The sequence below is a fragment of the Stenella coeruleoalba genome (assembly GCF_951394435.1).
Source record: "Stenella coeruleoalba genome assembly, chromosome: 8".
NCBI classification, from domain to species: Eukaryota; Metazoa; Chordata; class Mammalia; order Artiodactyla; family Delphinidae; genus Stenella; species Stenella coeruleoalba.
In genome coordinates this window covers 38,943,754-38,971,109 of record NC_137154.1, presented here as the reverse complement: position 1 = coordinate 38,971,109, position 27,356 = coordinate 38,943,754, and the positions used below count along the sequence as shown (strand labels likewise).

Below are 27,356 nucleotides of genomic sequence, written 5' to 3'. Positions count from 1 at the left end.
TGTCCCTGGACTTTAAATGGACAGAGAGCAACATTAAATTTCATTTGAATCTGCGCGTCATGCTGTTGGGAAGACCACTGCGGTAGCGACAGTAGCAGCTGCAGCACCGCCACCAAAGAGGTGGGGAAAAGTGGTAAAAATGCATGAACTTTTTTCAAAGAAAAATAAAGATAAATAAGAAATAAGTTTTACAGACATGTCTTTCCTGGCTTAGGAAAGTTAATTTTTAAATGTTCTTCTGCTGTCTAAGGTGCAAAGCCGAGTCTAGGGGTGTGCGTGGCTGGAATCTGCATGCTGATAAGAGAAGGCTGATGTACTTACAGTGACAGAGGGCAGGCTGCGGGAGAAAAGCTGTTTGTGTTAGCCTGCGAGTTACCCAGGGCTGCAGTGAGAGCAGAAGGGAGGAGTGGGAGTGCCAGTCTGCGTACACCTTCACCGCGTCTCATTACATCTGCCAGCCTCTCTCTCCCTCTCTCTTTCATTTCCACATTCCCTTTGTTCCTGAAAAAAAAATCTACACGTCACATCAGAGTCCCCAGATGCAGTCTACACCAAAGAAAAAAATGAATAATTCAATCAAACTGTGCATAGTCTCTAAGGCAATAAATCTATTGCACTTAAAGAAACGAAGGGTAATTACCACCATGGAATTAGAATAAGGCCAAAGACCCGAGATGTCGTTAAGTCTCTGGCTAAACTCCCCGGTCAAATAAAGTTCCATTTATTTAATCCTTTTGACATCTCAAATGGAAAGTCAGAGAAAGATTTTAACTTGTTTTAGAAGGATATTCACTTATCTTTAAACACATTTTAGAAGGGGGAAAAAAGAAGGGGAGAAAAAGCCTCGGGCGTACTACCCTGCTGAAAAGGCTCCCAAAGGCAGCAGCATAGAACGGGCACAAACACGAACCAAGACAATGTGTCCGTGGAGCCTGTCCAGGGTCAGTTTTTCTGCCACTCCACCCTCCTCCACTCCTCTCTAATTAGACGAGGATCTCCCTCCACTCTCACCGGCCACGGAAGCTCGACTTGAGAGCAGCTGGAATCTGGGAACCTTACCTGCAGCACCAGACCTAAGAGAAATCGCGCTTCCCTGCCACCAACACCCCATGCCATCCCCATGTACCCTTCCAAGTCCCGTAATCATCTACTTCTTCCATCTGCCTAAAAGAAACTGTAAACGGGATTTTTCCCCCCATGATTGAATGGAAGCTCTGTACTGTACCGACTTCTGGATTTGCCCTGGGTTGAGTTTAGGGAATGTCTGGAAAGAAAAAAGGGAGGAAAAAAGGAGGGGGGCAGCTCAAGCCTTGTCCAAGTTAGTCATAAGGCTGTATTAGGCAGGAAAGAGCCTACGGGAGAAACAGCTGGGATGCACACTGGCTATGGAAATCTCAGTTCTAGGAACCGTGTCCTTTCGTCCCAGAGGTAAGATTATGTGACTGTAGCACGTTTATTCTTTTGCTGTCTGTGTGTCTCTCTTCCCCACCGGCTGGGACCTCTTCCAATCGGGTCAGCCGGCATGCACCCTGGAGAAGGACACAGCACATAGGGCTTTATTTTTCAGGTCTCTCCACTCATAAATCGTGGGTGTCATTGAAACGAGATTAGAAAATCTTTTACCGCCGGCGGCAGCCACCAGACCCTCTGTCCCTCTGCTGGTTGCACACCGGTCGCGGTATCTCGGGCTGCAGAGCAGTCCGGAAGACCAAGCCCGCCGGGTCGCCTGGCCTGAGGGCTCAGGTGATGCGGGGGAGAACCTCGGCGTCTCAAATGGGTTCCTTGGAGAGTTCCCGCTCTATCACCACCTCCCGCCGCCTCCGCGCGCGCGGTCGCACACACTTACTGACACACACATTGACACATACACATTCTGCCATTCTGGCCGAACTCCTCATCTAAACTCAAGTCCCTTTAACAGTCAATTGAGCCCGCTTGAGAGCAGCGGGAAAACTAGGATGATACGTGGATGAACCGCGAGGGTGCCAACCATCCGGCTTGGCCTAGCTTTGTTTACGTGCCTAAGTCGCCACCTAGAGGTCGAGCGGAAGACTGCGCCCGGCTCTCGGCGGTCGAGACCAACCCGGATGACACCGGCCCTGCAGCCTTGGCGACCTTCGGGGACCGCTTTAAAGGGAAGCTAAGGGAGGGCACCTCTCGAGCGGACGGCCTGAGCAAGGCAAGGCCTGCTCTCCGCGACCCGGGCTGAAAAGAGTGAGGGCTAAAACTGCCCGTTAGCTGAAACCAGTAACAGGGAACCGAGCGAAGGAACACTCTCCCAGCAAAGTACAAAGCCCCGGGCCGGTCTGCAGCTGCGAGGCAGGCGCTGCAGCCCTGGAACTTCAAGCACTAACTCCCAGGGCAGTAGCCGGGGGGAGGTGGGGGGTGGGAGTGGAGGCAGCTTCGGAGCGGCATAGCAGTCGCTCCGGTCCTGTGTGAGGACCGAGCTCCCTTTTGCAGCGACCTCGGCTCAGCTCGGACTTCGTACTCCCCGGGGCGCCTCTCCCGCTTGCTCTCTACCCTCGGGGCCCGAGACAAAGGGACTCAAGGACGCGGCTAGACCCGAGGTCACTAGCAGGGGAATTCCGGAATAGAACTACAGGCAGGAGAGGGATGTGCTCAGGCAACCTGGCCGCCTGCCGCGACGGCTGGACACTTAGCTCTATAGTCGCCCGTTTCTCAGGAAAACAGTCCTTCTGACTGTCTAACAATGGATTCGGTAAAATAATAATGATTGTTATTTATATAAGCGATTTTCAACTTTACCACCCGTACCTCTATTCAAACCCTTTTTTCGCAAACCGTTCCTCCTGCATTCACGTCTTGCATTATAAGAATACCAGGCTTAAGAATACCCTAGCTAAATTCTGAAATAACTTGTGGTTGTTCTTTGTTATGCCTGGACACTGCCTCCAAGACTTGGGGACGTCTGCAAGGCCACTCCAAGTCCATCCTCCTCTGTGAACTGTGTCCCAATGATGCCTCAGAAATTTCCCTGCTACCTGGGTGCACAGACATTGTTTAATTGTAACGCTTTACAAAAGGAGAAGAAGAATTTTGTTTATCTCCACAAAAAGGACACTCAGGAACTGTCTTGTGCTATATGAGGCTATAAATCACTCCTTGCTAACTCCAACTGGGGCCTTTCAGTAGTTTGGTCAGAATAATAATAATAGAAATATATTTTATAAAGAGAACCACAGCAACCTAATGCTAATGATGGACAAAAGGAAATGTGTTTGCAAAGAGAAGCAACAGGCCCCCAAGCCAGACCCAATTCTGCTGTTTTGTGCCACAGCCTAGCAAATTAACATTGGATCGCTCCTCCACTCGTGTGGAAAGCTGTGTTATTGAACACAGTACTGAATTTTCCCAGGGAATCCCAATTACAGAAACACCTGTGCTAAGTAATGCTATTTTAATCCACTATGAAAACCTTAAGTATGTAATAGTCTTCAAATCATCTCATTTCTTAGTCACAGTGGGGTGGGCCAACGTCATGGAAGAACTGCCCCCCGAGCCTTATCTCAGGAGGTTTTACCTTGGTTTTACCATACATAATCCTGGCAGTTCATCTCTTAAATGGAAGGGATATATACGTGAAGTCTACTGTAACTAGCAGAAACTAAGCCTGGGTAGAAACCTCACAAAGAAAAATCAGATCAAAGGCCAATGACTAGGAAACTGGAACACATGGCACATATGCAGTCAGGCACCAATTCCGTGATCTTTAAATCAAATCCTAACAACATACAAGAAGTTGTCACTATTCAGTATATACACTTCATTTTACTATAAATAGAATATCAATAGCAAAATATAGCGAAATAAAACCACCATAAGAAGGAATGTGGTAGAAACCAGAAAATTATAAACCTCTACCAATTCCCCCCAAAAATATACATCAGACCTAATATTTTAAAATGCCATACCTAATATTTTTGAAATGCTTTATAAAAAAGATTATTTAAGTAATGACTGTTTTATAGCTTAAGGCTGCCAAAACTAATGCCACTAAAAGATACATATGAAAAGTGAAATTTTTATCAGTCATCCAAATGTTTGTCTTACAATGATACATAGAATTATTTTTCTAACTAAAAGTGATCTAGATAATTATATAGGTAGGCATGAAAATTATAAAAACCACAGAAAGGAAAAATATGATAAAGAATAATCATATGACATAGAGAAGTGATAGGATGATCCAACCACAGAAATAAATTTTATTCACTAAAATTCAATGTATCCCACATGATAGCATCCTTCTGAGATAACATGTCACCTTTTCATCATCGAGTAATATTGTTAAAGCATTTGCATTCCTTCATGTGTGCCACTCTCTGTTTAAAGAAACATTTACCTCTTCCCAAATCTGAGGTTTACAATTCGCTAAGATGACTACCACTCCATTAATTACACATTTAGCCACACTAGAAGCATTTGCTAAATCATACAGATCCATTTCAGTGCCTAATAAAAGACAAGCAAAGAACACAAAAATAATGCTATAAAACTGATCACTATAAATATCAAACAATAAAACAATAATTTACTAATATTACTAGTCTTTAAAAGTTTGATAATCTACCTTAGAAATTTCATGCTTTATGTTATTATGTGTTAGCATTGTTTTAAAAAAACTGAATTTGCCTAAATTATATAATTTTAAAATTTGTTACTTAGAAATCTTTCTTCCAAATCCCAGATTGCTATTTTTAACATTTCTAAATAGAGGATTTCTTCATGTATGTATTTTTAAATATCACACTTATGTTGAAGACTTTTGCTGTTTTCCAAATTTTTAATTCACATTTAAATATTTATTGAGTGCCTAATATGTGCAAAGCAAATAATTAGAAGTGTATTAACTAAGGATCTATCTTTTTCACTTTTCTGACTTAATAAATATTAATTAAAAGTCTATTGTATATATACTGAAAATTTTTTTTTTACCAAATATGTCAGCAGAAGTATTCTTTTCAGTGTAAGTACATTTGATAATTACACATGATGTTAGTTCATTTTATTTGGCATATACTATTTAAGTTACCTCAGATATTTTTATTAACTGACAAACTATCACATTTCTAAAAGCTTTTCTAACTTATCAAAAGATATCTCTTTAAAAAGCTTTATTTAAAAACAGAATCTATAGTTATAAACTAATTCCAAACAACATATTTTATACATTTTAGTTTTAAATGAGTTCTAAAAGAAACTTTATAACTTCAAATAGGTCTTTAATGTAATTGCTATGCAAAATTATTCTATAACTTGCTAAGTTTTATGTCTCTAAAATGTATCATAATCGTACATATAAGATAAAGATATTATCTACCTAAAGGCAAACTAATGAAAGCTAAACTATGTCAGTGTTCCAAGTATCTGGATGTTTGGTATTACTTAACTCGTTGGATTTTATTGAATTTTTAAGTTTGCATCAAGATGTTTTGCGTTAGGTTTGAATGTTTTATTTTTTAAGTGAGGGGATGGGGAAAGACAACAATGTTGAGAATCTGCAACAATGATCATCCTCATGTTAATTCATGTTAATTCATGTCTGTTTAAGACAATAGTAAGTGAAAAGCTTCACTTAGTCATACTTAAAGTTCTAGAATAGTAGGCTTCTGGAGAAAATATTTAAACTCAAGAGCTCAATACAAAAACTCTTTTAATTATATACAATATATCAACCTACTTTCAAAGTTGATGAAGTTTAGTACTAAACTGAATATTAAGCAAATAAGTGTTAACTATGTTCACTAGAATTAGCATATTTCAGATTATAGTTTATAAATTTTTAAGAGCATCAGCATCATGATATGGTTGCCATAGAAACTGCAACAATATGTCATTTTGATTAATTTTACATGCAGTGATAAGGCCTAGTTCTACATCACTTCAATACAAGTTTGAAAAGCAGAGACTGAAATATAAATAGTGAGTAGTGAGTTTCCAATTTATACCAGTTTAAAAGCTAATAAAGTACAAACCTTTTAAAAAAGAAAAATCCACAATGCATTCTAATTGCATGAAAGGACAGCAATTTAATAAAGGTTATAAAGTGTTTTAAAAATGGGTACATTCTGAAAAAAAAGTTTTCATTAACAATCAGCTACTTCTCTTAGTATTCCATACTCTTATTACTTAGGTTTATTTATAGGTAACAAAAATTATTGGTTATTACGTATTATTTAATTATTAAATTATGGATGCTCTGTTCTCAAGAGATAGGTGCATTTGCTTTTACATTATAAATTCAAAACGACTAGAGCAGAATTTTAATATTTTTAAATTAGTTATTGCAACAGATCCCCTTTTCATTTAGAAGGAAGACACAATGTATTATTGCAAAAGCCTTCTTATTATATCACTGCCAGGAACACTCCATTGACATTAATGGCTTGATTATTGGAACAGAAAAAGCCTATGAAAATAAAGCATGTATTTCATAAAGACTAAATATGGCAAGAGATTTGAAGCTCTAAATTAATCTGTTCTTTGGCTAACAAATACCTCTTCCTTCTATTTTCTATCAGTGCACATTTCGAAATGGAATATGCCCAAGAAAACTCTGAAAATTATTTGAAAAGGCACACTATATTTAAATCTATATTTATTATGCATCTTTTTTAGGTGTAGTATAGCCTGTGTTGCTAATAATTTCAATGAATTTCTACAAAGCAATGTCCTCAAAATAGCTATAAAAATATTATAATCCTAAAAATAATTTTTTGAAAATAAATGAAGGTAGTATGTGTGTACTTTTTTTCAAATGATAAAGAAACAATCTAAAGAAGAAAAGATAAACATATACAACTTATTCTTCCTGATAGGATTAAGAGGATTCCAAAGAAGCTTTTAAATCCCCAGTTTTCCTGACAATTAACAATGAAAAACAGATGTTTACAAAGCTGTTTCATATGCTGTCTTAAAAGGCGATAAAAGATGGTTTGTGGATAGTAAGAACGAAGAGCCAGATAACTGCTTGCCGGGTGTATATTTAAAAAGCATTTTCATTGGCTCAGTTATTGTTAATGGTGAAAGAAAACACTTTGTGCTGCACATACTGTATGACTGTGACTATAGAAAACTGCCTTTATAAAGTCCTCAAAAACTCTTAAGATGTAATTTACAAAGATAATAATAACACAGAATTATTTCACTTCTCTGAATGCTACACATTTGCATACCAGGACTGTGTACAATATACTCATAATGCACATTCATAATAACAAGGACTTCTTAACACTATAACTACAGCATAAGATCTGTGCATTAGACAGTCTATCCTACCAAGTTTTACTTATTGATGTGAAAGTGTTAGTCTGAGTAAGCCAGGTGTTAGCTGTCTACACAAGGGAAGACCAACTATATTAACTACTGCATCATCATTGTGAGAAAATATAGTGCTAAAACTAAAAATCATGTGACCCTGCAAGGCAATAACAGTATTATCTAGTAATATATTGAAAAATGTCAAATGAATATTTTAAAAGTTGTATGTCATAATCATGGGCCTATATTACAAAAACCCCCACAAAATATAACTGATGTTTAATGTTTAATTGTTTTTGATATATTATTATTTCTTGAACCAAGCACCATGCTAGGCACTTTAAAAAACGTTTAATTTTTTAAATATTAGTTTGGGTATTTTTATTTAGTGAAAATAAATCTTAATAATAAACTTCTTCATGAGGCATTTATCTCCTGCCATCAGCACAGTAACTGTATATTTGGCATCCACTACAGATATTAGATAAATTCTAATTTTGGTTATTGTCCATGTTGTTTCCTGTTCTTATTCAGCAGAGAATAAATATAGCTTAATAAATAACAGAAATATAGTGCTTCTATTGCCCAGATGTGTTATTTTCCAAATTTACTCCTGATATTTTCTAATTAGTCAAAATGGAAAAAATATTTTTGAAACAAAGAGAGAAGACAGGTACAATATTGCAACAGTTACAATATGTAAGAGTACCTGAATGATAAAAACTGAGCAAAAATCTCTATGAGAAAAAATATGGAATATATTAAAATATTTACATTTTTAATTAAAACTTTGTTTAATATGAAAAATGCAACAGAAGATAATTACTTGTCCTTAAAATTTTATTAAACTTTTAGTTACCTATAGGCATTTATACATGTGAATATTATTACTGAAATTTAATGTATTTTACTATGAATGTGAATACTGTTATTGAAATTGAATGTCTTTTACGATGAATTACCTTCCAAATTATAATAAAGTATGAAATATATTCATGTATTTGACTTTATTCAATTAAAAACAAATTTTAATGTAAGTTGATTATTTACATGAACACTACAATTTATATTAGACCTATGACACTTAAACACAAGAAACAAAGAAACTACCTTGAACTAGCAACATTTTGGTCCTTGAAATTATTATGTTAGTTTAAAGATTGTTAAAATCATCAACAGAATTCTATTACCCTCCCTTAAAACTCACGTTTAATGTACTATACAATAGGGAGAAAACTATTAAATGACGTCAGTGTTCAAAATCAATACTAATGCAAAATCTCATATATTTTAAGTTTGAGATTCCAATGATTTTGCTTCCATTCTCTTTTTTAAATAACATTTTATCCATTAATGTTTAAGAAATAATTTTGCAAAGTCAATAAGAGACAATATTGTCACTATTTCCTTATGAGCATACATTATCTGTCTGGACATGATAATGGAGAAAATTGCAATGACTTCCTGGGTGGCAGGAAGCGGAATACACTGTAATCATCAGCAGTGGAAAACTCTTTAAGTGCAAGATATGCTCAAAGTTTTCATGAAAATCACGTAATTATATTTAATATCAATAAAACCACACACATATGTGTATGGGACAGGTGATCAAATACAATTGTTTTACTTTTAGTTTTTAATCTTTTGACCCAGAATGTCAGCAATTTTGTGATTTTTCCAAATATAGGAATAGGAAAGTGAAGTACCAACCCACCTTTCCTGGAATAGGGACATATTGATCTGATCCAGAGAATATGTTACCGGGCCTGCTCATTTTTTTTAAATTTCATTAACCTTTTCTTGCCATAATTTTATTTGAGCCATTTCAGTCACCACTATTACAATTTTGTGTAGTTATCTTACTTTTAATACATTCCCCACTGTTTCACAAATTACTTTTGCATAGTTATTTAATATACTATTTCTCTTTTATCATTTGAGAAATCTGAGCACCTGAAATGTGAACTTTCTCATTCTGCTTTCATCTGTGTGCCTATATTTGGAAAAGCATGCAATCTAAATTTTTTTTCTACCAACATGTACAATATTTCATCTTGGAAACTTTAATAAGTTATGTCCTGCAATTAGCAAACTTGTTTTTGGTCTGTTTGCAATTAGTATTTCACACACAAAGTAATACATACAACAGCCAATATTCTACAGCTCTATAGTTACACACGGAGTGCTCAAGTACTGCTTACAGTTATTTTGAGGTGTCCTTAAGTAAACCAAAAATCCTAAAATGAGAGAACTGAGAACATTTTATCCAAGCTACATCCAACCGTGCAAGGCCTGGGTGCTAAGATATAAGAAGAGTAAGAAAAAGAATCATGGTCTCTGGATTCCATGAGCTTACAGTTCACAATCATCACAAGTCATTCCAACAGATGTACTGAAAGATACACCAGATACATTGAAATGCACAGTCATTCAAATTCACAAAAGGCAAATACAACCTAGAAGTAGTGGGAGTAATATCTCAATTTTCCAGAGAGTATAGAGCTGTACATAAAGATGACCTAGAGTATCAGATTGTCTTAATATTAGTTTTGTTCTTATTCACTATGTATATATAGACAAGAGACCAGCATATAGTTTAATAAATCAGCTTCTAAAATAATTTATACAAATCATTCAACTGCAGAATTTTTTTTCAGATTACCAAGTTTGTAGCACCCTTTAACGCATTCTAAGTCATTTCTATAACCTAAGTACAACTTCTACATTTACAGAAAATAAAAGCATCTCCCTATAGCAGACATCCTAAGAATGCCTCTCCCATGAAATTCAATCAGAAAGACAGAAATCTTCATATTTCTTTTCAACCTAGTGTGAAATTATATGATGTGACTCCTTTTTTGTCCAAGACCCGATTTCTTTTAGGACCTAGGAATATACATGTTTTCACTTATTTATGACAATCACTGAAAGGAGCATTGCTAGGTCATCTTGTATCTACTTTGATTTTTATTTTTAATTAATTTTAATTTTTGTTAAAGTAATGCTTAAAAAAGGTAAAAAATAGAATTTTACTAAAAAGCTTATATTACAAAACAGTGGATCTCTGTAACACCCTTCTTCATACCATTCACAAGGCCCAAAGGCAATCACCTTTAAGGCTTTTCATATTCAAGTCTTTTAGTATTTAACTGCACATTTCTAACTAATGTGCTTATAAGTATATTTAAGCTTTGTACATAAGCTGCTTTTTAATTTAAAATTTTAGTCATAATCTGTCTTCTTATTTTGGCAGGTGAGTATTTAATTCTTATATATCATCTCTCCCATCCTCCCAATATAAATAATTATGTAACAACTCATTTACCCTAAATCAAGTCAATGCTTACATTATCACACAAAGTAAATCTTGCTTATGGCCGGGCCAAGTAGTATACTATAAATGAATGTCATTTCTTTTATATATTTTTTGTTCTTCCTTATTAAAACCTATTTACAATAATTCACTTACTTTTTATGGAACTATCATCACTTTTTCCACATGTTTTTGCCTATAAGTATTATTTTCCAAATTGTCAAATATATTAGGTTAACATTTTTCTTGGAAACTGCAATGGTTAATTTTATGTATTGGCTTTCCTGGGCCATGGTGCCCAGAAAATTGGTCAAACACTTTTCTCGGTGTTTCTGTGAAGGTGTTTTGGGATAAGATTAACTTTAAGTAAAGCAAATTGCCCTCCATAATGCAGGTGAGCCTCATCCAACCAGCTGAAGACATGAATAGAGCAAAAGGACTGACCTTCCTCTGAGTAACAGAAGATTCTCCAGCAGACAGACTTCAGACTTGAACTGGAACATCAGCCTTTCTGGGTCTCCAACTTATTGGCCTTTGGACTAGAACTGAGGCATCAGCCCTCATGGGTCTCCAACCTGCCAGCGCACCCTGCACATTTTCAACCTGTCAGACTCTGTAATCAGGTGAGCTAATTCCTTATAATAAATCTCTTTCTGTATATATACACATCCCACTAGTTCTGTTTCTCTGGAGAACACTGAATAATACAGAAACTCTGTCTTTCACCTCAAATTCAGACTGATTGCTCTCTATGCCTTTACATAAGTCATCCTGGTATTTGCCTTTATGCTTTCTTGTGTTGGGTTCCTAGTCTTCCTTTTTCTTAGTGTACTTATTTTATTAAAGCACGTTCTCTAGTAACTTCTTTAACAAAAAGGATACATGAAAAGTAAATTTCAGGGGCTTCCCTGGTGGCGCAGTGGTTGGGAATCCGCCTGCCGATGCGGGGAACGTGGGTTCGTGCCCCGGTCCGGGAGGATCCTGCGTGCCGCGGAGCGGCTGGGCCCGTGGGCCGCGGCCGCTGGACCTGCGCGTCCGGAGCCTGTGCTCCGCGACGGGAGAGGCCGCAGCGGTGAGGGGCCCGCGTACCGCAAAAAAAAAAGTAAATTTCAGTTGTTGCATATCTCAAAATTTATCTCTCATGACATTCAATTAATAGTTTGATTAGCTATGGAATTCTAAATTGAAATCATTTTCCCTCAGAATTTTGTGATCATTGCTCCATTGTACTCTAGACGTCAGTGTTGCTATTGAAATGTCTGTTTCCTGATCCTACACAACCTACTATTTTTTTCTCTCTGGAAGCTTTTGTAATCGTATCTCTATCCCTACTGCTTTAAAATTTTACAATAATTTACCTCGGTGTGGATCTTTTTTCATTCATTGTCCTGGGCACCTGGATGCTTTTTCAATCTGAAAATTCATGACCTTCAGTTCTGGACATTTTTCTTGTATTACTTCTTTTTCTATCCTACTCCACTTTGTATCCTCTCTTTCTGGAATGGCGCTATTGGTCAGATGTTGGTACTTCTAAAATGATTGTCTAAAATGCTTACTTTTTCTTTACTTTTCATTCTTCTTTCTAAGCACTTCTGAGAAAGTTTTCTTCCCCCAAATGAAAGGATAGAGCCTCCTGAAGAAAAGACCTTTTGTCACTCCACCTCCCAGCTTTCTCTTTTTAAATGTGGCTGTGATGCCTAGAGTGGCAAGAACCATCTTACAATCATGAAACATACATACAAAGATGAAAAACGTAATTCAAAAATTCAAAAACAGGGCTTCCCTGGTGGCGCAGTGGTTGAGAGTCCGCCTGCCGATGCAGGGGACACGGGTTCGTGCCCTGGTCTGGGAAGATCCCACATGCCGTGGAGCGGCTGGGCCCGTGAGCCATGGCCACTGAGCCTGGGCGTCTGGAGCCTGTGCTCCGGACATTAGATCAAATGTATTCTGTTAATAGCTGCAACGGGAGAGGCCACAACAGTGAGAGGCCTGCGTACCGGAAAAAAAAAAAAAAAAAATTCAAAAACAACTAGAACTGTTCCTGGCACATAGCAAGTACTCCATAAATATTTGTAAAATGAATAAATGTTCAAAGAATAATGAAAAAGGTAGGGAAAAGAATAGAGTCTAAGACTTTAATAACATCACTGCATTGCTATAACAGCCCTAAAATTTCAAGCTCCAGACTTATTATTATGTGAAATAAGTAACTGTTTTTACTGCTTAAGACAATGTAGCCAAAAAACATTCCTTACTATTATGGACTGGCAATAAGTATTCAGTTAGTTGTAGACAGTATTAGCCTTATTCTAGATGTCATATAGTTTAGATCTATTAGTCTCATTTCATATGTCCAATAATCAAAATTTTATAATACAGTTGTCTTCTCTGAGTTCTTAATATCTCTCTAAAATTGTAGAGCCTGGAACTGGGCACTATTTCTAGAAAAAGATTGATCTGTGGTTTCACAAAATGTCACAATAGGAAGATTTGGTTGTTTATTCTTTTTCATACAGTATTCTTATTTATACTGAATCACACCTAACTGTTTAACAACTAAGTTACTTTGATGGTCATGCTTAGCTTCTATATTCTGATGTCTGGATAATTTTCAAATTTATTTTGTTAAGTTTTAAAAACAATAAGCATAATAATATTCATTATAACTAGTGGGATAATATTGAGATCATTGGGAAAAAGTTAATAAAACTAAACTTCTCATTCCCACCTCCCTGAGATTAATAATCTCCATATATTTTTCATATCTTTCTTCATGTTTATTCAAACATATACACATATATGTATATTGAATATATATAGTCTACGATATTTGTTAGAAAAATTAGATGATGCTATTTACATTACTTTGCAATTTGCTTTCACAACAGTGCACAGACATTCCTTCAGATTTAGATCAAATGTATTCTGTTAATAGCTGCATATATTATAGCTGGATACACTACAATTATTTATAACCCTACCCCTATTAATGAGCATACAAATTATTTATAATTTTTTAATACCATAAAAATGCTGCAATAAATATCCTTTATTATTGTCGCTTTTGTTGCTGTTTGATTTCCAAAAGTGAACTGTCGGTTTTTTAAAAATTGTGTGTTTTAATTCAGTAGATACTATCTGATAACTTTCAAAAAAGTTGTAGCAATTCACTCTCCCATTAGCAACATATAAGAATGCTCATTTCCTCTCATCCTTTTCTGCATTAGTTTCTTTGTTCTCTTTCTGTCAATCTGATGACAAATAGTATATTGTTAATGTTTAATTTCACTTCTCTGATTATCTTTTCATGTATTGCTTGGCTGTGTGTATTTTATATTTTCTCTTCTGAAAACTGACAAAAGATACTGACATTGTATCCTATGGCACACACTGCCAATTGCCTACTTATTAGCCACCCCCACCTTGCAAAAAGAAAACTATTTTTCAGTATTGGAACCTACGTGATTCATATCCATATCTTTAGCACTAATTGATGAATACTGATTAATCTAAGATAATTCATTCATCCTTCATTCATTTATTAATTCTATAAATATTTATTGAGCACCTATTGCATGCCACAATGAGTAAAGTCCCTCCTTGCTTTCATGGAATTTATATTCTAGAGTGGAAAGATTGTCAGGCCAATAAATAAATATATAACATGTTAGGAGATAGTAAGAGCTATATATATATATTTTTTTTTATTTGGTTGCACTGAGTCTTAGTTGCAGCAGGCGGGCTCCTTACTTGTGGCATGCAAACTCTTAGTTGCGGCATGCATATGGGATCTAGTTCCCTGACCAAGGATCGAACCTGGGCCCCTTGCGATGGGAGCACAGAGTCTTATCCACTGTGCCACCAGGGAAGTCCCAAAAGCTATATTTTTAAAAAGCAAGGTAAGGGTACAGGCCAGAGATAAGAATGAGGGTGGTTAATATATTATATAGGGTAGTCAAGAAAGCCCTCTATGATAACAAATAACACTATAACACTTTGCAGATAGTGCAGGTAACTTAGAGTATTCCCAATTTCTCCATTCTGTCCTTTAAAACAACACTGTCATTCATTTCACTTATCCTTAAGCTACAATCACCCAATACATTGTTGCTATTATTATTTTAAATGAACAGTTATCTATGAGATCAATTAAGAATAAGAACAGTAAAAGTTTTGTCTTACCTTCATTTATTTCTTCTTTAACAGTCTTTCTTTCTTTATGTAGGTCTGAGTTTCTGACCATTTTCTGACTATTTTCCTTCTCTAAGAAGAACTTCTAACATATCTTACAAGGCAGGTCTACTGGCAACAAATTCCCTCAATTTTTGTTTATCTGAGAAAGTCTTTATTTTTCTTCACTTTTGAAGGACAATTTTGCTGGATACAGAATTCTAGATTGGTAAAGGGTTTTCTTTCAACACTTTAGATATTTCACTCTATTCTTTTGTTTGTGTGGTTTGTGAAGAGAAGCCCAATATTACTCTTATTCTTGTTCCTCTACAAGTAAGGTGGTTTTTCCATTCAGTTTCTTTCAAGATGTCCTCTTTGTCTTTTTGCAGTTATATCCTCCATGAATATAAATACAAAAATCCTTAACAAAATAATAGCAAATCACATCCAACAATACATTAAAAGGATGACTGGTAATGACAAAGTAGGAATTCAAGATTAGTTTAACATTCAAAAATTAATGATATTCTGAAAGAGAAATTAAGCAAAAAATCCCATTTATAACTGCATCAAAAAGAATAAAATACATAGGAACAAATCTAACTAAGAAGGTAAAAGACCATACTCAGAAAACTATAAGACATTGATGAAAGCAGTTGAAGACAACACCAACAAATGGAAAGATATGCTGTGCTCATGAACTGAAATAATTAATATTGTTAAAATGACCATACTACCCAAGGCAATCTACGGATTCAAAGCAAGCCCTATCAAAATATCAGTGGCACTTTTTACAGAACTAGAAAATATAATTCTAAAATATGTGTTGGAATACAAAAGACCCCAAATACCCAAAACAATCTTAAGAAAGAAGAACACAGCTGGAGGTGTCATGCTTTCTGATTTCAAACTATACTACAAAGCTTCAGTAATCAAAATAGTATGGTACTGACACAAAAACAGACAAATAGATCAATGAAACCAGAAATGAACCCAATTAATCTATGACAAAGGAGACAAGAATACATAATGAAGAAAAGACAGCCTCTTCAATAAATGGTGTTGGGCAAACTAGACAGCTACATACAAAAGAATCAAACTGAACTACTTTCTCATACCCTATACAAAAATAAATCAAAATGGATTAAAGACTTAAATGTAAGACCTGAAACCATAAAACTCCCAGGGGGGGAAAAAAGGTGTGGTCTCCTTGATATTGGTCTTAGCAATATTTTTTTGGATATATCTCCTCAGGCAAGGGAAACAAAACCAAAAATAAACAAATGGGACTATGTCAAACTGAAAAGATTTTGCACAGCAAAGGAAATGATCAACAAAATGAAAAGGACACCTACAGAACGGGGGAAGATATTTGCAAACCGTATGTCTGATAAGGGGTTATATCCAATATATACAAAGAACTAATTCAACTCAACATCAAAAAAACAAACAACTCGGGGACTTCCCTAGTGGTGCAGTGGATAAGACTCCACACTCCCAATGCAGGGGGCCCAGGTTCGATCCCTGGTCAGGGAGCTAGATCCCACATGCATGCTGCAACAAAGATTTCACAGATGCCACAACTAAGGAGCCCACCTGCCACAACTAAGGAGCCCACCTGCCACAGCTAAGACCTGGTGCAACCAAATAAATTAATTTTTTTAAAATCCTCAATTTTAAAAATGGTCATTTTTCCAAAGGAGATATACAGATGGCCAACAGGCACATGAAAAGATATTCCACATCACTAATCATCAGGAAAATGCAAATCAAAACCACAAGGAAATATCCCCTCACATCTGTTTAGAATGGCTATTATCAAAGAGACAACAAATAACAAGTATTGGCAAGGATGTGGAGAAAAAGGGAACCCCTGTGTACTGTTGGTGGGAATTTAAACTGGTGCAGCCACTATGGAAAACAGTATTGAGTTTCCTAAAAAATTAAAAGTAGAACTACCATACAATCTAGCAATTCCACCTCTGGGCATTTTCCTGAAGAAAATGAAAACAGTAATTTCAAAAGATGTATGCACCCCTATGTTCACTGCAGGATTATTTACAATAGCCAAGAAGTGGAAACGAGCTAAATGCCCATCAATACATGAATGGGTAAAGAAGATGTGAGATACACACACACACACACACACACACACACACACACACACACACACACAATGGAATATTACTCAGCCATCAAAAAGAAAAAAATCTTGCCATTTGTGACAACATGGGTGGAGGGTATAATACTAAGTCAAATTAGTCAGACAAAGAAAGACAACTACTGTATGATTTCACTTGTATGTGGAATCTAAAAAAAGCAAAATAAATGAGAAAATATAACAAAACACAAAGAGTCATAGATACAGAGAAAAAGCAGGCGGTATCCAGAGGGGAAAAGATAGGAAGATGAATGAAATAGGTGAGAGAGATTTAGAGGCACAAACATCCAGTTACAAAATAAATGAGTCATGGGGATAAAATGTGCAGCATGGGTAATATAGTCAATAATACTTTGATATCTTTGTAAGGTGACAGATGGTAACTAGACTTACTGTGGTGATCATTTTGTAATATATAGAAATATCAAATCACTATGTTCTTCACCAAGAACTATCATAGTGTTTTAGATCTACTTATACTTCAAAAACAAACAAACTCATAAAAAAATAGATCAGATTTGTGGTTAACAGAGGCAGGGAATTGGGAAAAGAGGAAATTGGAGGAAGGTGGTCAAAGGTACAAACTTCCAGTTAAAAGAGAAACAACTGGTAGGAATGTAATGTACAACATGATTAATATAATTAATACTGCTAAATTATATGTAAGAAAGTTGTTAAGAGAGTAAATCCCAAGTGTTGTCATCAGAGGGAAATTTTTTTTTCTTTTTTTCTATATCTATATGAGATGATGGATAGTCACTAACCTTATTTTGGTAATCATTTCATGATGTATGTAAGTCAAATCATTATGCTGTTTATTTTAAGTTTATACAGTGTTGTATGTCAACTGTATCTCAATAAAGCTGGAAAAAAGACAACACAACTTATCAAAATTTGTGGGATACAATGAAAGCTTAGAGGGATACTTGTAGCATCAGATGCACACATTTGAAAAAAAAGAAAAATCTAAAATCAATAATCTAATTTTCCACCTTAGGAAACTAGAAAAAAGAAGAGCAAATTAAATCCAAAGTAAGTAGAAGTACAGTAATAATAAAAATTAAAGTTGAAATCAAAGAAATTGAAAACAGGAAGTAAGTAGAGAAAATTGATAAAACCAAAAGCTGATTCCACTATGGAGAACAGTATGGAGGTTCCTTAAGAAAACTAAAAATAGAGTTACCATATCATCCAGCAATCCCACTCCTGGGCATATATCCAGAGAAAACTAATTCAAAAAGATGCATGCACCTTAGTGTTCATAGCAGCACTATTTACAATAGGCAAGACATGGAAGCAACTGAAATGTCCATCGAAAGATGAATGAATAAAGATGTGGCATATATATACAATGGAATATTACTCAGCCATAAAAAATGAAATAATGCCATTTGCAGCAAACATGGATAGACCTAGAGATTATCATATTAAGTGAAGTAAGTCAGACAGAGAAAGACAAATATCATATGACATTTATCATGATATCACTTATATGTGGAATCTTAAAAAATGACACAAATGGGAGGAGCTTCAAGATGGTGGAGGAGTAAGATGTGGAGATCACCTTCCTCTCCACAAATACATCAGAAATACAACTACATGTGGAACAGCTCCTATAGAACACCTACTGAACGCTGGCAGAAGGCCTCAGACCTCCCAAAAGGCAAGAAACTCCCCATGTACCTGGGTAGAGCAAAAGAAAAAAGAAAAAACAGAGACAAAAGAATAGGGACGGGACCTGCACCACTGAGAGGGAGCTGTGAAGGAGGAAAGGTTTCCACATACTAGGAAGCCCCTTCACGGGAGGAGGCTGCAGGTGGCGAAGGGGGAAGCTTCGGAGCCACGGAGGAGAGCGCAGAAACAGGGGTGCACAGGGCAAAGCGGAGAGATTCCCACACAGAGGAATGGTACCGATCAGCACTCACCAGCCCGAGAGGCTTGTCTGCTCACCCGCTAGGGCGGGCAGGGGCTGGGAGCTGAGGCTCGGGCTTCGCTCGGATCCCAGGGAGAGGACTGGGGTTGGCTGTGTGAACACAGCTTGAAGGGGGCTAGTGCGCCACAGCTAGCCGGGAGAGAGTCCGGGAAAAAGTCTGGACCTGCCGAAGAGGCAAGAGACTTTTTCTTCCCTCTTTGTTTCCTGGTGCGCGAGGAGAGGGGATTAAGAGCGCTGCTTAAAGGAGCTCCAGAGACGGGCGCAAGCCGTGGCGATCAGCGCGGATCCCAGAGACGCTGAGGCTGCTACAGCCGCCACCAAGAAGCCTGTGTGCGAGCACAGGTCACTCTCCACACCTCCCCTCCCGGGAACCTGGGTAGCCCGCCACTGCCAGGGTCCCGTGATCCAGGGACAACTTCCCCGGGAGAACGCACCGCGCGCCTCAGGCTGCAACGTCATGCCGGCCTCTGCCGCCGCAGGCTCACCCTGAATCCGTACCCCTCCCTTCCCCCGGTCTGAGTGAGCCAGAGGCCACGAATCACCTGCTCCTTTAACCTCGTCCTGTTTGAGCGAAGAACAGACGCCCTCAGGCGACCTACACGCAGAGGCGGGGCCAAATCCAAAGCTGAGCCCCGGTAGCTGTGCGAACAAAGAAGAGAAAGGGAAATTTCTCCCAGCAGCCTCAGGAGCAGCGGATTAAATCTCCACAATCAACTTGATGTACCCTGCATCTGTGGAATACCTGAATAGACAACAAATCATCCCAAATTGAGGAGGTGGACTTTGGGAGCAACGATATATTTTTTTCCCCCTTTTTCTCTTTTTGTGAGTGTGTATGTGTATGCTTCTGTGTGTGATTTTGTCTGTATAGCTTTGATTTTACCATTTCTCCTAGGGTTCTGTCCATCCTTTTTTTTTTTTTACTTTAAAAATTTTTTTCTTAATAATTATTTTTTACTTTAATAATTTTATTTTATTTTATCTCCTTTCTTTCTTTCTTTCTATTTTTTCTCCCTTTTTATTCTGAGCCGTGTGCATGAAAGCCAATTGGTGCTCCAGCCAGGCATCAGGGCTATGCCTCTGAGGTGGGAGAACCAACTTCAGGACACTGGTCCACAAGACACCTCCCAGCTCCGCATAATATCAAATGGCGAAAATCTCGCAGAGATCTCCATCTCAACGCCAAGACCCAGCTTCACTCAACGACCAGCAAGCTACAGTGCTGGACACCCTATGCCTAGCAACTAGTAAGACAGGAACACAACCTCATCCATTAGCAGAGAGGCTGCCTAAAATCATAATAAGACAACAGACACCTCAAAACACATCGCCAGATGTGGACCTGCCCACCAGAAAGACAAGATCCAGCCTCATCCACCAGAACACAGGCACCAGTACCCTCCATCAGGAAGCCTGCACAACGCATTGAACCAGCCTTAGCCACTGGGGACAGACACTAAAAACAACGGGAACTACAAACCTGCAGCCTGCAAAAAGGAGACCCCAAACACAGTAAGTTAAGCAAAATGAGAAGACAGAAAAACACACAGCAGATGAAGGAGCAAGGTAAAAACCCACCAGACCTAACAAATGAAGAGGAAATAGGCAGTCTACCTGAAAAAGAATTCACAATAATGATAATAAAGATGATCCAAAATCTTGGAAATAGAATAGAGAAAATACAAGAAACGTTTAACAAGAACCTAGAACTACTAAAGAGCAAACAAACAATGATGACCAACACAATAAATGAAATTAAAATTCTCTAGAAGGGATCAATAGCAGAATAACTGAGGCAGAAGAACGGATAAGTGACCTGGAAGATAAAATAGTGGAAATAACTACTGCAGAGCAGAATAAAGAAAAAAGAATGAAAAGAACTGAGGACAGTCTCAGAGACCTCTGGGACAACATTAAACGCACCAACATTCAAATTATAGGAGTCCCAGAAGAAGAAGATAAAAAGAAAGGGACTGAGAAAATATTTGAAGAGATTATAGTTGAAAACTTCCCTAATATGGGAAGGGAAATAGTTAATCAAGTCCAGGAAGCACAGAGAGTCCCATACAGGATAAATCCAAGGAGAAACATGCCAAGACACATACTAATCAAGCTATCAAAAATTAAATACAAAGAAAAAATATTAAAAGCAGCAGGGAAAAACAACAAATAACACACAAGGGAATCCCCATAAGGTTAACAGCTGATCTTTCAGCAGAAACTCTGCAAGCCATAAGGGAGTGGCACGACATATTTAAAGTGATGAAGCAGTAAAACCTACAACCAAGATTATTATACCCAGCAAGGATCTCATTCAGATTTGATGGAGAAATTCAAACCTTTACAGACAAGCAAAAGCTAAGAGAATTCAGCACCACCAAACCACCTTTACAACAAATGCTAAAGGAACTTCTCTAGGCAGGAAACACAAGAGAAGGAAAAGGCCTACAATAAAAAGCCCAAAACAATTTTTAAAATGGTAATAGGAACATACATATCAATAATTATCTTAAAAGTAAAAGGATTAAATGCTCCAACCAATACACATAGACTGGCTGAATGGATACAAAAACAAGACCTGTATATATGCTGTCTATAAGATACCCACTTCAGACCTAGGGACACATACAGACTGAAAGTGAGGGGATAGAAAAAGATATTCCATGCAAAAGGAAATCAAAAGAAAGCTGGAGTAGCAATTCTCATATCAGATAAAATAGACTTTAAAATAAAGACTATTACAAGAGACAAAGAAGGACACTACATAATGATCAAGGGATCGATCCAAGAAGAAGATATAACAATTGTAAATATTTATGCACCCAACATAGGAGCACCTCAATACATAAGGCAAATACTAACAGCCATAAAAGGGGAAATCAACAGTAACACAATCATAGTAGGGGACTTTAACACTCCACTTTCACCAATGGACAGATCATCCAAAATGAAGATAAATAAGGAAACACAAGCTTTAAATGATACATTAAACAAGATGGACTTAATTTATATTTATAGGACATTCCATCCAAAAACAACAGAATACACATTCTTCTCAAGTGCTCATGGAACATTCTCCAGGATGGATCATATCTTGGGTCACAAATCAAGCCTTGGTAAATTTAAGAAAATTGAAATTGTATCAGGTATCTTTTCCGACCACAATGCTATGAGACTAGATATCACTTACAGGAAAAAAATCTATAAAAAATACAAGCACATGGAGGCTAAACAATACACCACTTAATAACCAAGAGATCACTGAAGAAATCAAAGAGGAAATCAAAAAATACATAGAAACAAATGACAATGAAAACATGACGGCCCAAAACCTATGGGATGCAGCAAAAGCAGTTCTAAGAGGGACGTTTATAGCTATACAATCCTACCTTAAGAAACAAGAAACATCTCAAATAAACAAGCTAAACTTACACCTAAAGCAATTAGAGAAAGAACAAAAAAACCCCAAAGTTAGCAGAAGGAAAGAAATCATAAAGATCATAAAGATCATAAAGATCATATCAGAAATAAATGAAAAAGAAATGAAGGAAGTGATAGAAAAGATCAATAAAACTAAAGATCAATAAAACTAAAAGTTGGTTCTTTGAGAAGATACACAAAATTGATAAACCTTTAGCCAGGCTCATCAAGAAAAAAAGGGAGAAGACTCAAATCAATAGAATTAGAAATGAAAAAGGAGAAGTAACAACTGACACTGTAGATATACAAAAGATCATGAGAGATTACTACAAGCAACTATATGCCAATAAAATGGACAACCTGGAAAAAATGGACAAATTCTTAGAAATGCTCAACCTTCCAAGACTGAACCAGGAAGAAACAGAAAATATGAACAGACCAATCACAAGCACTGAAATTGAAATTGTGATTAAAAATCTTCCAACAAACAAAAGCCCAGGACCAGATGGCTTCACAGGTGAATTCTATCAAATATTTACAGAAGAGCTAACACCTATCCTTCTGAAACTCTTCCAAACTATAGCAGAGGGAGGAACACTCCCAAATTCATTCTACGAGGCCACCATCACCCTGAGACCAAAACCAGACAAAGATGTCACAAAGAAAGAAAACTACAGGCCAATATTACTGATGAACATAGATGCAAAAATCCTCAACAAAATACTAGCAAACAGAATCCAACAGCACAATAAAAGGATCTTACACCATGATCAACTGGGGTTTATTCCAGGAATGCAAGGATGCTTTAATATACACAAATCAATCAATGTGATACACCATATTAACAAACTGAAGGAGAAAAACCATATGATCATCTCAATCGATGCAGAGAGGGCTTTTGACAAAATTCAACACCCATTTATGATAAAAACCCTGCAGAAAGTAGGCATAGAGGGAAATTTCCTCAACATGATAAAGGCCATATATGACAAACCCACAGCCAACATTGTCCTCAATGGTGAAAAATGAAACCATTTCCACTAAAATCAGGAACAAGACAAGGTTGCCCACTCTCACCACTATTATTCAAGATAGTTTTGGAAGTTTTAGCCACAGCAATCAGAGAAGAAAAAGAAATAAAAGGAATCCAAATCGGAAAAGAAGAAGTAAAGCTGTCACTGTTTGCAGATGACATGATACTATACATAGAGAATCCTAAAGATGCTACCAGAAAACTACTAGAGCTAATCAATGAATTTGGTAAAGTAGTAGGATACAAAATTAATGCACAGAAATCTCTAGCATTCCTATACACTAATGATGAAAAATCTGAAAGTGAAATTAAGAAAATACTCCCAGGGCTTCCGTGGTGGCACAGTGGTTGAGAGTCCGCCTGCCGATGCAGGGGACACGGGTTCATGCCCCGGTCCGGGAGGATCCCACATGCCGCGGAGCGGCTGGGCCCGTGAGCCATGGCCACTGGGCCTGTGCGTCTGGAGCCTGTGGTCCACGACGGGAGGGGCCACAGCAGTGAGAGGCCCGCGTACTGCAGATAAAAAAAAAAAGAAAAAGAAAACACTCCCATTTACCATTGCAGCAAAAAGAATAAAGTATCTAGGAATAAACCTACCTAAGGAGACAAAAGACCTGTATGCAGAAAATTATAAGACACTGATGAAAGAAATAAAAGATGATACAAATAGATGGAGAGATATACCATGTTCTTGGATTGGAAGAATCAACATTGTGAAAATGACTCTACTACCCAAAGCAATCTACAGATTCAATGCAATCCCTTCAAACTACCACTGGCATTTTTCACAGAACTAGAACAAAAAATTTCACAATTTGTATGGAAATGCAGAAGACCCCAAATAGGCAAAGCCATCTTGAACAAGAAAAACGGAGCTGGAGCAATCAGGCTCCCTGACTTCAGACTATACTACAAAGCTACAGTAATCACGACAGTATGGTAATGGCACAAAAACAGAAATATAGATCAATGGAACAGGATAGAAAGCCCGGAAATAAACCCATGCACATATGGCCACCTTATCTTTGATAAAGGAGGCAAGAATATACACTGGAGAAAAGACAGCCTCTTCAATAAGTGACGCTGTGAAAACTGGACAGGTACATGTAAAATTATGAGATTAGAACACTCCCTAACACCACACACAAAAATAAACTCAAAATGGATTAAAGACCTAAATGTAAGGCCAGACACTCTAAAACTCTTAGAGGAAAACATAGGCAGAACACTCCATGACATAAATCACAGCAAGATCCTTTTTGACCCACCTCCTAGAGAAATGGAAATTAAAACAAAAATAAACAAATGGGACCTAATGAAACTTAAAAGCTTTTACACAGCAAAGGAAACCATAAACAAGACCAAAAGACAACCCTCAGAATGGGAGAAAATATTTGCAAATGAAGCAACTGACAAAGGATTAATCTCCAAAATTTACAAGCAGCTCATGCAGCTCAATATCAAAAACAACGAACAACCCAATCCAAGAAGACCTAAACAGACATTTCTCCAAAGAAGATATACAGATTGCCAACAAACACATGTAAGAATGCTCAACATCATTAATCATTAGAGAAATGCAAATCAAAACTACAATGAGATATCATCTCACACTGGTCAGAATAGCCATCATCAAAAAATCTACAAAAAATAAATGCTGGAGAGGGTGTGGAGGAAAGGGAACCCTCTTGCACTGTTGGTGGGAATGTAAATTGATACAGCCACTATGGAGAACAGTATGGAGGTTCCTTAAAAAACTAAAAATAGAACTACCATACAACCCAGCAATCCCACTACTGGGTATATACCCTGAGAAAACCATAATTCAAAAAGAGTCATGTACCACAATGTTCATTGCAGCTCTATTTACAATAGCCAGGACATGGAAGCAACCTAAGTGTCCATCAACAGATGAATGGATAAAGAAGATGTGGCACATATATGCAATGGAATATTACTCAGCCATAAAAAGATATGAAACTGAGTTATTTGTAGTGAGGTGGATGGACTTAGAGTCTGTCATACAGAGTGAAGTAAGTCAGAAAGAGGAAAACAAATACCGTATGCTAACACATATGTGTGGAATCTAAGGAAAAAAAGTCATGAAGAACCTAGGGACAAGATGGGAATAAAGACACAGACCTACTAGAGAAAGGACCTGAGGATATGGGGAGGGGTAAGGGTAAGCTGTGACAAAGTGAGAGAGTGGCATGGACATATATCCACTACCAAACGTAAAATAGATAGCTAGTGGGAAGCAGCCACATAGTACAGGGAGATCAGCTCGGTGCTTTGTGACCACCTAGAGGGGTGGGATAGTGAGGGTGGGAGGGAGGGAGACACAAGAGAGAAGAGATATGGGAACATATGTATATGTATAACTGATTCACTTTGTTATAAAGCAGAAACTAACACACCATGGTAAAGCAATTATACTCCAATAAAGATGTTAAAAAAAATGACACAAATGAATTTATTTACAAAACAGAAATAGACTGACAGACATAGAAAACAAACTTATGGTTACCAAAGGGGAAAGGGGAGAGGAGAGATAAATTAGGAGCTTGGGATTAACACATCCACACTACTATATATAAAATAGATAAACAACAAGGACCTACTGTATAGTACAGGGATTTATATTCAATATCTTGTAATAACCTATAATAGAAAAGAATCTTATAAAGAATATTTATCTGAATCACTCTGCTGTATACCTGAAACTAACACAACATTGTAAATCAACTATTTTACAATAAAAACAAAGCTGTTTCTTTTTAAAACAATAAAATTGATAAGCTGTATTCATACTAAGAAAGAAAAGACAGAGGACACAAATTACTAATATAAGAAAAGAAAGAGGAGACATCACTACAGATCCCATGGATATTGAAAAGATACTAAAGGAATACTATGAAAAACACTATGCCCATAAATTTGATAACCTAGATGAAATGGACCAATTTCTTGAAACACACAATCTGCCAGAATTCACACAAGAAGAAAAATACCTTCTGAATACACCTATATCTATTAAGGAAATTGAATCAATAATAATTACTAACGTTCCAAAACAGAAAGCACCAGTCCCAGATGGGTTCACTGGTGAATTCTACCAAACATTTTAGGAAGAAATTATATCAATTCTCTACAATGTATTTCAGAGGATAGAAGCAGAGGTAATAATTCCTAACTTATCCAATATCATTACCCTAATATCAAAACCAGAAGAAGACATTACAAGAAAAAAAAACTACAGACCAATATCTCTCATGAACATAGATGCAAACAGCCTCAACAAAAATATTAGCACGTTGGATCCAACAATATATTAAAAGATTGATACACCAAGACCAAGTGGGAATTATCCCAGGTATGTAAGGATGTTTCAACATTTGAAAATCAATTAATGTAATCCATGACATCAACAGAAAAAAAATATATCACATTATCATATCAGTAGATGCAGAGAAGCATTTGGCAAAATCCAATACCTATTCATGATCAGATCTCTCAGTAGAGAATGGACTTGAGGATATGGGGAGGGGGAAGGGTAAGCTGTGACAAAGCGAGAGAGAGAGGCATGGACATATATACACTACCAAACGTAAGGTAGATAGCTAGTGGGAAGCCGCCGCATAGCACAGGGAGATCAGCTCGGTGCTTTGTGACCGCCTGGAGTGGGGGGATAGGGACGGTGGGAGGGAGGGAGACACAAGAGGGAAGAGATATGGGAACATATGTATATGTATAACTGATTCACATTGTTATAAAGCAGAAACCAACACACCATTGTAAAGCAATTATACTCCAATAAAGATGTAAAAAAAAAAAAAGAATATCTATTTGAGAAACTAGAAGCTTTCCCACTAAGATCAGAAACAAGGTAAAAATGTTCCCTCTAATTACTCCTTTTCAACATTATACTGGAAGTCCTGGATAATACAATAAAACAAGAAGAGGGAATAAAAGATATACAGACTTGGAAGGAAGAAATAAACCTGTCTTTGTTTGCAAATGACATTGTCTATATAGAAATTCTGAA

At 37.0% G+C, this 27,356-nt stretch overlaps 1 long non-coding RNA gene across 1 annotated transcript in view; it reads right to left on the bottom strand.

The window, feature by feature from the left end:
• Window positions 1-392: 392 nt before the first annotated feature.
• Window positions 393-27,356, bottom strand: part of LOC307189935 — an 85,511-nt gene continuing 58,547 nt past the window's right edge. Inside the window, exon 5 of the long non-coding RNA XR_013829324.1 lies at window positions 393-501. This is a non-coding gene — a long non-coding RNA (uncharacterized lncRNA). The remainder of the gene's footprint in view (window positions 502-27,356) is intronic.